An 18,079-nucleotide genomic window follows, 5' to 3' on the forward strand; every position below is an offset into this window, starting at 1 on the left:
GTGTTTTTACATCCCAGCTAATGTTATTTGCATGAGGGACACATTAGTTGCCTTTGCCATGATAGAGTGAGATAAGAAGGGTCAGACAAGACATCAGAGACCACGGGATCGACGGGATTTGCGCCAGTGTCCGGGGATTACAGTGCATTGAGCACACGCGGTATTTTGAGCGACATGGATTTAACCGTGGCCACATAAATCCCAGGGTTGTGTAATTGTTGAGCGGCGAGCGTTGTTCGCACAGAGCGGGCCTGTCGAACAGATGTGGGGTCATCCAGCGGTGTCTGTTAGTCCTGCGGTTAGTCCTTTAATAAGAGCAGGGGGACACTGCACCACAAACTACGGCGCCTGAGTGAGCCACAGTACACAGACATTGGGAATGTTGGTTTTGTCTTGAATATTATTTGATATCTCAAGAGAATTCAGTGAATAAAGCGTGAAACAGTCAAATCATAGTTTTATTTTTCAAGCTGCTGGACAGAGAGAGCAGATACTCACATGGACAGAGTATGCCTGCATGTTTCATAGGCTTATGGATTATGATGTTTTTAAAGAAATATCTTCTAAGCCAAAAATGCAAGTCAAACCCGCTATTTTTCCCCTGTTTTGACAAGAAATGGGATCGCATTGAGAACATCCTGAATGCTTGTGTTGTTTGAGAGATGTGTTCGCGGAGCCGAGCCAGACTCCAGCTCTGATAAAAGATCACAGGTCACATTGAATGAACTTGAAGAATTTGGAAAGGAGAATTAAGTTTGAATGCTCTTATATGGAAGAAAGGACCATGTCATGTTTGTCTTTGCAGAGACCAGACTCTTGAAGCTGAGAAATCTCTGTTAGAAAATTTATTTCACTCCTGTCAACCCATTAAGTTTACAGAATATCTGTAACATGTCAATATTCATTTTAAAACTATGTTTTATTTATGAATATTTATCAGTATTGGTCGATATTGGATATTTAATTGTAGGGAGAAACACATATTTTTACATTTAGATTACCTTTACCATCATCTAACATTCAATTAATGTTTATCTATAAAAACAATGATAATTTAATAACACTGTTAAATGTAATCTTTAGCAAATCTCAAAATGAATATTAATTGTTCATACTGTACATTATAAAGCTGTAATACCTATATATTTTTTTCCTTCTATTTGTAAATTTTGACTTTAAAAAAGTCAACTACACATTAAGAAATAAAAAAGAGAATAGCTCTAAGCATGATTTTTAACGATAAAAATTATGTCTGTCTTTTGTACACACTGTCCATATACAGCTATTTTGAGAGTAGAAATGCATAAAAAACTCTAGACAGACATAATTGGTGTGTCTGAAATATTGCAAATAACAGTAATTATCAGATATTACTTGTTCCGTGGAAACAGCAGCCTTGTCATTTTCTGTTTTGAATTCTCAGTTTATAATGCAACATTAGAACTTTGTTTTGAGGATGTATTCAACTCTGTCACATTTTAATGTTTTTTTTTCTTTCTTTCAAAGAAAAGAAAGAAAACAAACAGAAGTCAGTGCCTTTTGTTTCAGATTCTTCGTTTTGGTGATTCTCGACCCTTTAAAGTCCTCTGATATCCGGAAGTGTTTACAGTCTAATTACTGTCTGTGTTCAGCTCCCCTCTAGAGCTCCCAGCTGTGGAGCGGCTCGAGATGAAAAACATACGCAGGGGGAAGAGAGAATGAGAGAATTAATGGAGAGAAAGGGGGGAGAGGATGGATGTGTGTTGACAGTTGGAATGTCTCTGGTTCCTCAGGTCATGCGGAGATTCTGTCCCCTGAAAGTGATCCAGATGCTCCGGGCTTTGACTTGGGACCAAGAGGCGTCTCTCTCTCTCCCACATACACACACACACACAACCTGTGAGCCACAGCTTGCGGGGCTGAATACACACAAGGAATGGGTGGCAAAGGCCCTTGCGCATAGGGGATCCCCCTTTGCCAAAGACACAGGAAGGAACGCCCCTGCCGTGTCGGGATAAGATTATTTCCATGTTTCTGACAACCTGTTTCAAATGAAAAGCAATTCGAGACTGTTTTTGACAAGGGCAGAGATTCACCCTTGCCCTTGACTTCATAATTAAAATATCTGAACATTAATAATGCAGACAAAATCATAGTATAGAATCGCCCTTGAACTATATCCAGCTAATCAAACATGCAGCATCTGAAGGGTAAGTTTAATAAAATGGAAAAACGGAATTTGTCTAATTTGTCTATTTTTCTGATTTTGAAATATTTCAGATGTACAATGGGGTCCAAAGTCTGAAAATGCTTCTATTTTTCATTTTAGACATCTCTAAGTGCATTGCATGTGATATGTATGCATGCATGATGCATAGGAACATAGGATCGCATCAGATTGTTTTGCATTTGTGTGGACGGAGCATCTTTGTGCTCCTTCCATCTGCATTTCTCCCACTGCAAATCTGCATCGCTGACATTTGCGAGCGATTTGAAGTGCGTCGCAAAGGTTGTCAAGGGATTAATCTCGTATCATGCTGTGGTGGAGAAAAACGGCCCTTTCCATGAATTAAACACAATTTACCCATCAAGCCTCCTTATTCTCCACTGCAGACAAGCATAAATAATATCTCTGCGGTCCAGATTCGCTAATTTACCAGCTTAAGAATCTCCTAAAATGTTATTAGGGAAGGCGAAGAGCTTCACAGACCTCCTTCCGGCAGTGATTTGTTATCCGACTGCGCAGCGTGTGTGTGTGTGTGTGTGTGTGTGTGTACGTGTGTGAGAAACGTAGGCTACCTGACACCTTCTCTAAGCAGCCTGTAACCTCAGGGCCATGTACCCTGTACTTGGCATCCACTTTCCCCTTCATCGTCCAACACACGACTGTCTCTGTCTCTGGCTGCTTAAACATCTGTATTCATTACATGCCGCTCGCATTAGTGTAATTTCATGTGCAGAACTGAGCATATTTGTTTAAAGTTTGCCTGACACACTAAACTGCTACATTTTGTAGTGTTTGCACACTGTTTACACAAAGATCCATTGAATGAGCCGTCTAGGCAGTGCCTTAAGTCAATATACACGTGTCCCCGATGCAAAGACAGTTTCAAAAGATAACTTATGGATCTGGCAGATGCTTTATCTATACGACTTACATTGCATTCAAGATGGTGGAAAAACTGAATAACCAACTTGGATCACATGTGCCTTGATAACCAATCACATTACAGACTTGTCATTGTCATCAAGTCATTGAATTTCATTTAGAGTTGTGCGACAGCCAATCACTGTTTGTGTATACGATAGAAATGAATGAGAATGCCGTAAACCAAATCCTTCCTCTCACAAAATTGTCTGTGACTTTCTTATAATACAGCGGATTTTTTTTGTGTAAAAACTAAAAATAAATTAATCCAAAACAAATGTTTATGGGCAAATATGTTGAAGATTAGCTGATTGGCTGTCAATTTATAAAATGCTAAGCTGTTTTCCCACAAAAACAGTTTATTCTGCATAGAGAAGCTTCTCCTCCATTGACATCCATTTAAAAACGGCCTCTGGTCTCCTTCCCTGCACCACAGAATTTTTTTTTTTTTTTTTTTTTTACCTTGGAGCTTGCCTTACGGCTTTGGTGTTGAATTGTTAGCTTAGTAAGATGCTAACAGCAAACTCTGTTGAAATCAATTGAGGGTTGAGATGTTTGTTCAATTCTGAAAAAGGTTGAAAATGTCAGTATTATTAAAAATAGATTATTTTATTTTTATTTTTATGCTTAGTGTTCAGTTGGCCCATGCTAACAACAGACTCTGTTGAAGTCAATTGTCGAGATGATTTCGTTCAGTTCTGATAAGCGTTAATAAAATAGTTGACTATATCTAAAATTAGATTTTTTTCAAAACCAAGAGCCAATATCATTTTTATTATTAGAATGCCAAGCCATTAGCTTAGCAACATGCTAGAAACAAACCCTGTTGAAATTGATTGCAAATCAAGATGATTTCATTCAATACCAATAAGGTATTAAATGCGTGATTATTATGATTGAGTATCGCTCCATTAACATCTACTAATATTTGAGTCAAGAGGATTCAGTTCAATTCCAAAAAGCATCCTTAAATGATTATTAAAATATAGATTATTTTACCCAATGTTGTGTTATACTTATTACAGTATCAAGCTGTTACTTAGCAACATGCTAACATCAAACTCAATCACGAGTCGAGTCTCCGGGTGCAGAGCGCTCTTTGTCTGTTATGTGGAGTTTGCCGTCTTCTAATCAGTCACTAATGAGCTTTTGTTTAAGTCTTGACACTGCTTTAAAAGGCAGCTGCCTATATAGGTAGTAAGCAGATCATAGACAGTAGCCCTATCTTCTCAGCATGTCCATCTTTGCATGTGTGCGCAGAGCCGCAGACTGTCTAGATCTCACCATGTATGTTTATCAGGGTGCAACCGAGTGCATCCCCTGAGAGAAAAACCTGTTATTATTCTGACAGTCCTGATTGGAGGCCATGCTGGCAGGCTGGATTCTCTAGCAGGGTAGCAGTGGAGAGCTTAGCTTCACCTGCCAGCCTGTGTTAAAGAGGTGAAGACTTTTCCACTGACTGGCTTAGTGTCATACACGCAGGGCCTGTGTGTGTGTGTGTGTGTGTGTGTGTTCACTGGAGCCCTGTGGGGGTTTCCCACACCATCCGTCCCAGTGAGAGAGAGGTGGTGCTGGGAGTTGAGGGCTGTCAGAACTCCTCACTGCACCCGGAGTGAGAGACGCGTGCGAGAAGTTTTTTCATCTTGTGTGTCCAATCACAGTGGTTAGGTGTGTAAGAGTAGGCGGAGCATGTCTTGACTAACAGAAGTACACATGCTCCACCTGAGCCAATAAACTCCAAGGAATCTGTTTTGATGATTTTATTGGTGACCCTGTTAAGCCCAGCTAAATCTAAATTTTGCATATTTGCCTATAAATATCTGAAAAGAGTTCCCAGAAAGTGAATATTAAATCAAATATTTAAACACAAACATGTTATGTTTTGTCATAAATAAATAAAAACTGCAAACATGACAAGTCTGATGAGGATCTATAAGGTACATGTTTTCTGTTTAATGGTGCCTTCGCATGCTATCGGAATTATTGTAAATACGAGTTTCCTATTAAAAATTAGATATGAAGGCCCTCTCAAGCCATATTTACCACTGAGAAGCTCAGGGATAATTTTGATACAAAAAATTTCCAGAGTTGGGCGAATTTATTCCACAACAGCTACATCACCTTGTCTTGTCATTAAAGTTGTGCATATTTACATCTGGGCCTATGAATAATCATTTGTATGTGTATGTTTTATACACAGCAAAAATAGCCTGTATTTGACAGAAATTCCAGAATTGTCAGCAAGCTGACGATCTAGAGATATTCACTGCACTGTTTATATGGTTGTCAAAGAATGGGATGCTAAATATCATTTTGGCTTTAATAAGATTTTCCCAAAAAATAGTCAAGAATAAACCTGGTGTCCTCCATGATTCCAGTTCTTTCTGACAACAAAGCACTTGAAAGCGACTAACTTGTAATCACGACTTCAGAAGTGGGAATAAGCATATGCCAGCATAATCCCTCTTGTGTTCCAAACAAGCCCACCATGTGCTTTAATATATGAATGCTTTACATTTTGTTCAATAAACAATTTAAGTTTTATTATTGTTTATTTGTCAACCGAAATAATTAAAGAGCAGCTGATCAAACTGGAAAATCTTTAAAAATAAATGTTCCAAAAGGGAAGATGCTATACAGAAGAACAATTATGGGTTCCCCAAAGAACCTTTCAGTGAACAGTTCTTAAAATAACCTTTTTTGTGTGTAAAGAACATTTTAATAATCTAAAGAACCTTAAAGAACATTTTTTTTATCAATGGAAAGGTTCCATGGATGTTAAAGGTTCTTCATGGAACCATCTAAAGAACCTTTATTTTTTAGAGTGGACTATACAATTATTTTTCCCAGTGTGTCCATTTTGTCCCAACAATGAAAATTATCTAAGTGGTTAAAGTTTATGAAGTAAAATGATGTTTCGAGCACAATTAAGTTAAAGCTGTTTAATATGAGGTGTACGGTGTTCTTAGCTTAGTGGGCTTATTAGGAACAATAGAGGTCAATGAGACAATCCTAGTAAGCTCACTTGACAAAAACATAATATTTCTGGATTATAATTGCAGACGGAGCATTATAATAATCTTATTTAGGCTCAAGACGAATCTTAAATATATTAATTTAATATGAAGATCAACAGTTTTACTCATTCTCTCTGTTATACTGCATCAATATTTGTAACCACCAGTGACCTGTGCTCACTACAGATATACAATCCATCTTTTAAAATACATAATATTGCTTTAAAATGCCATGAAAATCATATCAGGTAACATTTTGATTGTTAATCAATACTCAGCCAGTTTTGTTACCAGAAATAGAAAATTCTTTGGAAGGCTTCTGAAGTATAAAGAATCTGACATGGCAAAACATATTTGATGAGAAATGACTCAAATTACATTTTAAATGAGCTCCAAACAAAAAGTAAAGTAACATTCACAAACATGTACATTTGCTATGCTTTATGTCTTTTTTATATTACAAGTGAGTTTCTATTGAACATTGACTTAAGGCCCCCGATAGACTTCAAGTGAACTCAAAGACCAAACTGTTGTGATGTCATTTCGAACAAACTCAGGCCAAAATGAAGTTCGTTTGGAGTTTGTCAGAAGAGAACAACCACTAGTCCATGGCAATTATGTAAGAAAGTGGTGCAAGGATAATGTCAACCAACCAGAATACTAATTCTAGATAAGAATGTTTGGGGTGTGAGTGTATGCAGTTTACGTTGCAGAACAAAACGTTAAGAATCGCCAAGTTACGTTTACCACAGACCTATATTACTCATAAATTACAACAAAAAAAACATAATAAAAGCCCATAGGAAAACCAGTGGCGGTGATGTGGCAATCTTCTCCAGTTCATTTCTTCTGTTCACTCAATCAAGGTCAGCCGTTTCGTTTGCGAGTAAAAACATGAACACACTGGAGAGCTGCTTTATAGTAGAAATTGAAGTTGTAAATTGTTGACACTGACACTGATTTTTCATGTTTAATACTGTAAAGCTTTAAAGAAATCTATTATATAAGTGCTATGTAACGTCTCGGTTACTAACGTAACCTTGGTTCCCTGAGAGTAGTGCCCGTTTTCGAGTTCCTGTCAGAATTCTGGCAGCAGCATTTTGGACTAACTGAAGGCGGTTAATGGATGATTGACTGATCCCAAAATAAAGCGAGTTACAATAATCCAGCCTTGTGGTAATAAAACCATGTATAACTTTTTCAAAATTTGCAAAAGAGAGGAAAGACTTAATTTTAACCAAGGTTCGAAGTTGGTAAAAGCTTGCCTTCAAAACTTGATTTACCTGTCTATCAAGCTTTAGGGCACTATCCAATACCACACCCAAGTTTTTAACATATGGCTTAACATAAGGTGCCAAAACGCCAAGATCTACATTTGTTGTGTTATGTACACTGGAAGATGTAAACACCATAACCTCGGTCTTACTCTCATTTAAACTTAAAAAATTCAAAGACATTCATGCTTTTCACATCCTCAAGGCGGGCAGTCATCTGTTCTAAGCTATTTTTACATTTAAGAGGAAAGTATATTTGAGTGTCGTCTGCATAACAATAATAATTTAATTAATATTATCTAAAAATAGTGGGAAGGGGCAGCATATATAAAGAAAACAACATAGGGGCTAGAATGGAGCCTTGAGGAATCCCACACGTCAACTTTCCAGAGGAAGATCGATGCTACCAATGTTAACTGAAAAACTCCTATTTGTCAGATAGGACTGGAACCAATGTAAGACTGAACCTCTGATGCCCACTATGTGTTCTAGACGAGACAGCAGGACATTATGGTCTACCGTGTCAAATGCAGCACTTAGGTCCAGAAGTACCAGTGCTACTGAGTCTCCAGAGTCAGTGGCCAAGAAAATGTCATTCAGCACTTTAACAAGAGCCGTTTCAATAGAGTGAAATTTTCTATAGCCAGATTGAAATATGTCAAAAATGTTGTTGTCAACTAAAAATGTTTGAAGCTGACACAGTACTACCTTATCTAAAATTTTGGCTAAAAATGGAAGATTAGAAATAGGTCGAAAATTAGGTCGGCGAAGTCCAAATTTGGCCTCTTAAGTCTGGGTTGCACTGAAGCATGTTTCAAATATTCAGGAACAACCTCCAACTCAAGGCACTTGTTTATGAAACTTAAAAGTATCGGACCCATTTCATTAAACTCTTGTTTAAATAATCGTGCCGGGATAGTATCTAGTGGTGAACCTGTAGGTTTCGCTGCTTCACAATTTCATTTAAAAAAGTTATTGAGATAAGTGTAAACTTACTGAGCAAGCCGTTGTAGTTTAACTGGCCTGCCGGATCACCAGTGGTTGGTTTAATATTGTGTCTTATTCCAGCTATCTTCTCTACAAAAAATTGGCAAAACCGTTCACACATAGCCACTGACTCAGTCGGGTAACTAGATACAACATGGTTCAGCACAGTTTTAATAACATTAATCATGATTCTAGGATTTTTGTGATTCTTATCTATAAGGGTATAAAACGTCTCGGTTACGTATGTAACCCTAGTTCCCTGATAGGGAACGAGACGCTGCGTCAAACGCTGCGGGAACGCCCCTGCGTTGTGCGTCATGAAGCACGTATGGAATCAGCCCAATGGAGAGATGAAACGTCATAGGCGGGTGACGTCATCGACCAGGAAACTATAAAGCACCCCAAAAACACAAGCGCATTAGCTTCTGATAGGCTTGAAGGAAGCGCTAACGGGAGTGCCGGGAGTATGGCGGAGCGACGCAGCGTCTCGTTCCCTATCAGGGAACTAGGGTTACATACGTAACCGAGACGTTCCCTTTCAAGGGAACTTCGAGCTGCGTCAAACGCTGCGGGAACGCGAATACCCACGTCGCCATAGGACCAAATGACCGTCATGTGAGACTAGCGCACAGAGGACGAGAGCACCTGTGCCCCAGGGGTAGAGCTTAAGTCTAGGTCATAGAACTTAATAAAAGTATGCGGTGAAGACCATCCAGCCGCATCACAAACATCACTCAGGGAAACCCCCGACAAAAGAGCTTTAGAAGCAGCCATACTCCTGGTAGAGTGAGCTCGGACAACCAAAGGTGAAGGCTGGCCAGCCGACTCATAAGCAAGTGAGATAGCCTCAACCACCCACTTGCTCATTCTCTGTTTAGACGCCGGACACCCTTTCCTGGGTGGCCCGAAACATACAAAAAGTTGTTCTGATTTCCTCCACAGGGCAGCTCTGTGGACATAAGCGTCTAATGCCCTAACAGGGCAGAGTGAATTAAGTTTCTCCTGGTCCGATGACATAAATGGAGGAGGACAGAAAGCCTGCAGAACCGTAGGTCTAACAATATTAGTAGGAACCTTAGGAACGTAACCTGGTCTAGGATGCAGAAAAGCTTTAACCATGCCAGGTGCAAATTCCAGGCACGAGGGTGAAACCGACAGAGCCTGCAAATCTCCGATTCTTTTTAGTGAAGAGATAGCAAGCAAAAAGATAGTCTTAAAAGTGAGAAACTTCTCGGGAACTTCTTCGATAGGTTCAAAAGGAGCTAGGGAAAGACCTTCTAATACAATGGCCAGATCCCAAGTCGGCACCCTCGTACGAACTGCTGGCCTCAGCCTCAAAGTGCCACGGAGGAAACGAGTTATAAGCGGGTGTCTCCCAAGAGAAACTCCACTGAAAGGGACGTGGTAAGCAGCTAGTGCCGCCACATACACCTTTAGTGTGGAGGGGGATAACCCTGTGGAGAAGCGCTCCTGCAGGAATTCCAGCACTGCACCCACTGGGCAGTTAACTGGGTCCTGCAGGTGTTCTCCACACCAAGAAGTGAAAAGTTTCCACTTCAAGGCATAAAGCTTCCTCGTGGATGGAGCTCTGGAGTTAAGAATGGTCTCAACAACCTCGGTTGAGAGACCGGAGTCTATGAGCTGGGCCCCCTCAGAGGCCAAGCCCACAGTTTCCACAATTCTGGGCGGGGGTGAAGTATCGTGCCCCCCGCCTGGGAGAGTAGATCCCTCCTGACCGGGAGCTCCAAAGGAGAACCGTCCAGGAGAGAAATCAGGTCCGCAAACCATACTCGGGCCGGCCAGAACGGGGCTACTAGTAGTAGACTGACCCCGTCCCGGCGGACCCTCTCCAGAACTCCTGGTAACAGAGCAATCGGGGGAAAGGCGTACAGACGTGACCTCGGCCACGGCTGCACCATAGCATCCAACCCCAGGGGGGCTGGAAGAGTGATGGAGAACCACCGATGACAATGAGTGGTCTCCTTGGAAGCGAATAGGTCCACCTCGGCGCGACCGAAACTCAACCAAAGGAGCTCCACCACCTCGGGGTGGAGTCTCCATTCCCCTGGCCTCGGCCCCTGCCTCGACAGGGAGTCTGCTACCACATTCAAATACCCAGGGAGATACATTGCTCTCAGAGATAGTAGCTTCCCTTGGGACCACAGGAGGATCTGACGGGCCAACTTGTAAAGCCGGCGAGACCGCAGGCCCCCCTGATGATTTATATAAGAGACCACCGACGTGTTGTCTGATTGAACTAACACATGATGGCCTCTCAGGTCTGTTAGGAAGTGTTTCAGAGCCTGAAACACAGCCAACATCTCTAGACAATTTATGTGCCACGAAAGATGATGATCCTGCCACAGACCTTGGGCTGGGCGACCACTCATGACCGCCCCCCACCCTGTGAGGGAAGCATCCGTCGTTAGCGTTATGCGACGACAAAGAGCCCCCAGCACAGGACCTTTGGATAGGAACCAAGTTTCTCTCCACATGACCAGAGCACGAAGGCAGCGCCGCGTGACTTTGAACGTGCGGAGCGGATTTCCCCTCGGGGAGAATCCCTTGGTCCTGAGCCACCACTGTAGCGGTCTCATGTACAACAGGCCGCAAGGTATAACGTTGGACGCTGCTGCCATCAGACCCAACAGTCTCTGAGACTGCTTGACAGTGAGTCGCTGGCCTAGCTTCACTTGTTTCACAGCTGAGAGAATCGAAGCGATGCGGGTCGGAGAGAGTCGCGCCCGCATCGATACCGAATCCCAAACGACACCCAGAAAAGTGGTCTTCTGGGAAGGAGATAATACACTTTTCTTTGCGTTCAGCCTCAACCCCAACTTTCTGATATGAGCGAGGACGACATCTCGATGCCGAACCGCCATCTGCTCGGTCTGAGCTAAAATCAACCAATCGTCGATGTAATTGAGAATACGAATGCCCTGAAGCCTCAGAGGCACTAGTGCTGCATCCATGCATTTCGTGAAAGTGCGGGGAGATAAAGCTAGGCCAAACGGAAGAACCCTGTACTGGTACGCCTCGCCCCCGAAGGCGAACCTCAGGAACTTCCTGTGTTGTGGAAGGATGGACACATGGAAGTATGCGTCCTTCAGATCTATCGTGACAAACCAGTCCTCGGACCTGATTTGAGACACGATCTGCTTGATAGTGAGCATCTTGAATTTTAGCTTCCCTACCGAGCGATTCAATATGCGCAGGTCTAAAATTGGACGCAACCCCCCATCCTTCTTTGGAACGATGAAATATCGGCTGTAATAACCTGACTCCAAACTGGGAGGAGGAACCCGTTCTATAGCCTCTTTTTGAAGGAGCGTTTTCACCTCTTGTTCCAATACCAGAGCCTGCTCGGGGCCCACCACTGTGTGCAGAACCCCTCTGAATTTTGGTGGACGACACCTGAACTGGATAGCATAACCCTTTTCTACTGTCTGCAGGACCCAATGAGATATTTTTGGAAGGCTTTTCCACTCTGCCAGAAATTCTACTAAGGGTACCAGCCTCTCGAGACTGGCCTCTGGTGTAACTTGAGCAGCAGACGCAGCGCCCTGTAACGGCGCACCGGCAGGGAACAACTGGTCTGACCGCTCTGAGACCCTCCTCAGAGGGAGCGAGCGTCCCTCGGGAAAGCGCTCGCTGGGATCGTCTGTGCCCCGGCATAAAGGCGGGGTTGGCAGAACGAGCCCCTGAGGGCACCGAGGAGGAATGGGCACCGTAAAAAGAGGTGAACACCTTTCCGCCTCGGTTGGGACCACCCTCAGCATCCTGAACGGCTTGGCGTCAGGACTTCTTCTTAGCCGAAGCCTTCTTAGCCAATATAACTGTCCTCAGATCAGTTCTACTGGGAGAAGGCTTCGGCTGAGAGTGTCGCGGCTGAGCCCACTGTCCAGCAGGGGGAGCACGAGACGCGACACTCTGCCTCTGCTGCGCTCTATGTGATGAGCTCGAAGACGGCCGGGGCTGCTCCCGCCCAGCAGCCCCAGGGACATGAACTTTAAGGGGAAGAAACTTTTTAAAAGCTGCAGTTTGTTTCTTTTCTTCTTGGAATTTATCGATAACTGAATTCACAGCATCACCAAACAACCCCATGGGAGAAAGAGGAGCATCTAAAAGAAAAGCTTTTTCTCTCTCTTTAATATTAGTCTGATTTAACCACAAATGTCTTTCTGCGGCCACCAGAGCTGCCATAGAACGACCCATTAATTTGGCCGATTCTCTGGTGGCACGCAGGGATAAATCAGCAGCCTGACGCAGTTCGCGAACTACGTCAGTACTGACCTCCTCACTCTCACTCATGTCCCTTAGCAGATCAGCCTGGTATGCCTGCAAGATTGACATAGTATGCAGACATGACGCAGCCTGACCTGCTGCCGAATATGCTTTACCCACCAAAGCCGAAGTGTTTCTTAAAGGCTTGGTGGGTAATGCCGGTGCCTTAAAAGATGATGCTGCTTCGGGGGAGAGATGGCTCGCAAGCGTCTCTTCCACACGAGGCAACGCACCATAACCATGAGCCTTGGCTCCCATAATATTAGCGTATGTTGAAGTCTGGGGACTAAACACTCTATATGACACCGGTTTTCTCCATGATTTCGACACCTCGGTGTGGAGATCATGGAAAAACGGCAGGCACCGGCGTGGAGGCTGCACACGTGACGGCAAAAATCTCTCATCCAACTTTGATTTAGAAACAGACTCCTGTCTAGTCACTGGCCATTCAATATTAAGTTTTTCAACAGCTCTTGTTAACACCTCCATAAGCTCATCACTCTCAGGAGTGTGGGGTGGCGAATCCTCCACATCTCCCTCAACACTAACAACATCAAGTTCCTCAGAACTGGATAGCATTGGTGCCTCAGCCCGAGCGGAAGAAACCGCAGCGCGTGCTTCCGAACCCGGGACTGAGGCACTGGATCTCACAGGTGAAGGGAGAGATAAGGCAGAGCCCGTCTCAAACCCCGCTGTGAGATCCATCTGCGATCCCCACGATAAGCGCCGCCGCTCTGCCTCGGCAGAAGCGGGACCCGAACCGCGGGGAGCGCGCACCGAACCGCTCTCCTCAAAGAGCGACCGGCGGGAGCGGAGCGTCCTTAACGGCAAACGCTCGCAATGCTCACAGTCTGCTCCCTCGAGAGCAAACTGGGCATGCTGAACTCCCAAACAAACAACACAAAGATCATGTGTATCCCCGCTCGTTAAATAACGCGAGCAGGGAGGAACACACTTTCTAAACTGCTGTTCGTCCGCCATAATCTCTCAATATATATATATATAGGGATAAATTGTTTGTGTGGTGCAGGGTATGTAAGACAGACAATATCACACAGGGACAGATTCACATGTAGCGCGACTGAAAGCACAGAAGCTAATGCGCTTGTGTTTTTGGGGTGCTTTATAGTTTCCTGGTCGATGACGTCACCCGCCTATGACGTTTCATCTCTCCATTGGGCTGATTCCATACGTGCTTCATGACGCACAACGCAGGGGCGTTCCCGCAGCGTTTGACGCAGCTCGAAGTTCCCTTGAAAGGGAAATAATCTGATTTGGCTACTCTCAACTCATTCTGATATTTAAAAAGGGAGTCTCTCAGCATCTCAAAGGAGATCTGTAGTTTGTTCTTTTTCCATTTCCTCTCGGCCCTTCTACATGCCTGTCTCAGAGTCCGAGTAGTATTATTCACCCATGGCTCAGGGATTGATTTTTGACATTTTGTTTTCACTGGAGCGACATCATCTAAGATTGTACCGCAGATAAAATTAAAATTATACAGTAATTCATCTGGACTGAGTTCTGTTGCAGCAAGTTCAGGAGAGTGAGAAAACTCCTTTAACACTGCAGAAAAGATGGCAGAGGTATCAGCAGTGATTTCAGTCTGGGAAATGCTGTTGTCTCGTTGAATGAGAGCGGTGACAGACTTCAGCCACTGGGCGGGGCTGAGAGACCGGTGCTGGCTTTGCTGGCTGAGTGAGCGGCGCTTTCTTGTGGCGGCCCGAAGCAGAGCTGGAGGAAGTGGCGCGTTGCTTGAAGCGCTTTCTTTGCCTCGGTGGCCTCACCCTTTACCGCTGGGCCAAACAGGCCGGTGGTAGAGATAGGGGAGTCCAGAAATGCGGCCCTGTCTGCATCCTTCATCTCCGTTAAGGTCAACCAAAGATGTCAGTCTAGTGTAACGGAGACCAGCTAGTAGTTGCTGTGCGAGTAAACCTCACTCCTCTGATCTCAATAGACGCTCTGGCGACAGATGCTAGAGGCTGCAGTCTTTAGCCTCCTTGTTAGAGCGCCTGACTCTCATGCCGGAGACCCGGGTTCGAGGCCCGCTCGGAGCGGGTCGAGTGGGACCCGTGTGAAGGGGGTTACACTAGCACCGTCAAGTTCGCCATGCTTCTACCAATCGCCTTGGCGGTTGATTTAGTGGCGCTGTGCAGGTCCCTAAAAACTTCCAGGTCAGGTCCAGACTCGTCAATAGAGCGGAGAAGTTTTCCCTAAAATACTTGGAGGACAGCCATAGTGTGAAGAGCCGAAGCAGCTTGACCAGAGGAGGCGTAAGCTCGGCCAGCAAGAGCTGAAGTGGTACGGCAAGGCTTAGATGGGTGAGTCGCTTTAGCTTTCCACTCCATGTGGGCGGGCAAAGGTGCACTGCCACTGTTTCTTCGAGGGGGGGAATTCTCTCATATCCTTTCTCCACAGCGCCGTCGACAGTCGAGAGCGTTGAGGACGTGGAGGGTTTGAGACGAGCTGAAAGCGGCGCTTTCCACGACTTCGTTAGCTCGTCGTGTACCTCAGGAAAGAAAGGAGCGGGTCTCTGCTGAGGGGCCTGTCCTCGCCCCTGCAGGAACCATTCGTCCAGCCTGCTGCTCTTTGATGGCCTTAGTCAGCATGCGGAGAAGTTCAGAGTAGAGGCTGGCTCTCACGCCGCTGGCTTGTGTTGAGGGTGCGGAGTCGGTCATGGAGCCCATCCACCAATCGCATTCAGATGCAGCAAGTAAAAGGCTGTCATCCTTCTCTTCTTCCTTATCTGATCCCTCAAAAGAGACGAGCCCGGCAGCTCGCTGAGAGGTCTGGCTGTGAGAACAGGACCAGCGAGGGGGTTTCTCTGGGTGAGAACAAGGCACGAGGGGACTGGGCCGGGGTGTGCTCGCTCGTATCTGTCCGCTCTGACATTTTTTGTCGGCTGCGCTTCTTCTTGCGCGACCCAAGTAAAGGGAAAGTGGAAGGCACGGGGTCGTCGGCCCCGCAGGGTGGAGAGCGCCATTTCGTTGCACTCCGGGCAGCCGCCCGTTGAGAGTGCAGCTTCAGCGTGGTCGCGGCCCAGACAGGAAGCGCAGAGGATGTGACGATCCGCGCCGAAGAGAGGGCCTCTGCATGAGGCGCAGGTGTCTCGAGGCATTTGAAACAACGCCTGGAAACTTGCAGCGGCGAACACACTAGTTTATGTTATTAGGACATATGCGTGCCGGATGGCACAGCAGAACATCCAGTCGAAGACCAGGAACAGAACTGCTTAGCAGGTCAGCGAAGTGGAATTTGCTGAAGAAGATTAAATCTGAATTATATGGTGAAAATGGGGGCTTATATAGCTATAAGCCACGCCCATACTGGCGGGCTCTGACGCGAAGGGACCAGATTGGTTCGCGCATCTTAGCCGACTCGACATAGGTTCGTGCAGTTGCCACAGCACAGCCAATGAGCACACTAGACGATCAGTTATATGTCTGCTGTGCAGCTGCACTGCATTTAAAAAATTTGACTTCAATATTCTCGAGAAAAGGAGTTTTCCCATAGCGTAAGCTAACTTACACAGTACGAGAGACTTCTCGAAAGGGAACTAAATGCAACATGACTTGTCCTAAAACGGTGCTCTCATAAGCATGGGCGGCACTAGGATGTTCGCTAACAGTTTATAATTTATTTCTAACTTTTTACGCCTAAGCTAAGAATGAAAAATTACTTTGCAATGAGTATACCGGGGCCTCTAGGGTCACTTCCCCCTAAATTTTAAGCCCTTTGATGATTGGCTATCAAGACCAACATTTAAAATGTTTTCAATTTCATTGCCTCTTATTTTGAAGGACATTCAACTCCTGAAAGTCTGTTTTCTACCGTCATTCTTAGTTTATTCTTTTTTTACTTAGTTCTGGTTTGTTTCAAATGTGGTGCTTGTAACCATAAAAAAATATGCCTAAGCAAGCGTTCAAGGTCAGGTAGCGTGGTGGCTCATCAACTTCAATACATTCTTAGTTGAGATCACACATACCTGTGATCTTTTTCAAGTCACCCACAGTGCTCACCGTCCTGCAGACCAGTCACCCTGGTGAGGTCATCGACTGACTCCAGCTGTAAGGCCAAATTACACTTGTAAACATCTTTCATCTTGTCTTCTGGACAAACTTCATTTTTGACAGGCAAATGATTGGTGAATTGCTTCACATTAAGTAAACAATATTCCCGCAGTATGAGATCATTCCGCACCATGTCTTTTCTTGATTCTGCTCAGTGTTGATGTGCCTGACGTTAATACAGTGAATTGGTACTCGAAATAGGTTTCCGGGCAAAGGCTCAATACTTTGATAAAAGGCGTTGTTTTTAGAGTTTTTTCCCTTTTTGGGGCAAATCGCACACAGGAGACAGGTGAAAAGTGACTTTGACACTCGCTCACACAAGCACGCGCGCACACGCAAACAGAGTGGATCGTTGTGTCTCGCGCCCACACAGGCCTAGTTTTTCCCCTAGCCAAGTCACAGGGTGCCGGCGGGGTTCGAGGTGACAGCGCGGCATCAATATCACGCGCCGCCGACGCCTCCCTGCTCTCTCTGGCAACGTGCACCTCGCCAACCTTTCTCTCTCTCTCACACACACACATACAGACATACACACTCACTTTCACTCCTCTCACCTTCAGTGCTGAGCGCTCACCATCTGCAGCGCTGCTAACACCCAGCCACTGCCAAAGCACAGGCCCCCGCACGGCCTAGTCACACACACACACACACGACATACGTGCAGTGCACACACACGAACTCGCATATCCTTACACACATAAGCACAGAAGATGAGGGCTTATTCCCAACTTTTCTGAGACCCACAGTCAACCAGTCAGCTGACTGCCAGATGGATACTGGACTTTTAAGTATGGGTGAAATCACTAGTTCAGTTTAAATTGTCTGATCTTTCTTACTTTTCCAGGAGTAGGAGCACACAAGCGGCCTCCTTATAAATAATGTATGTTTGAGTGCTAGATATACATATTAAATATACTGTATATATAGAGAGAGTATGATATATATATATATATATATATATATATATATATATATATATATATATATATATATAATTATCAATCTGAAATGTTAAAAATCTGTTATGTAGAAATGTACACTACCCTATTAATGACTGCTGTGTTGTTTTTTGTAAGTATTTGCAACCCAATGCATTATCTAACACTAACAATCTTAAAGGGAGAGTTCACCCAAATATGAACATTTGAACATAATTTACTCACCCTCAAGTTGTTCCACAACTGTATGAAGGCCCCACTGGCTCCATAGTATGGAAAAAAAAATACTATGAAAGTTAATGGGTGCTGTCCAACTGTTTGGTAACTGACATTCTTCAAAATATCTTCTTCTGTGTTCAGAATTAAATTCATACAGGTTTGGAAC

At 44.4% G+C, this 18,079-nt stretch overlaps 1 long non-coding RNA gene across 1 annotated transcript; it reads right to left on the reverse strand.

Moving 5' to 3' along the window:
* Nucleotides 1-1,338: 1,338 nt before the first annotated feature.
* Nucleotides 1,339-18,079, reverse strand: LOC143741541 (uncharacterized). Its single transcript, XR_013205117.1, has 3 exons — nt 17,920-18,079; nt 16,672-16,751; nt 1,339-2,021 (listed from the first exon to the last, which is right to left on the reverse strand). It is a non-coding gene; the product is annotated as an uncharacterized LOC143741541 (long non-coding RNA).

Source organism: Siphateles boraxobius, unplaced genomic scaffold (assembly GCF_051911475.1).
Source record: "Siphateles boraxobius isolate OS27281-9 unplaced genomic scaffold, OSU_SipBor_1 19, whole genome shotgun sequence".
In the NCBI taxonomy this organism is placed as follows: domain Eukaryota; kingdom Metazoa; phylum Chordata; class Actinopteri; order Cypriniformes; family Leuciscidae; genus Siphateles; species Siphateles boraxobius.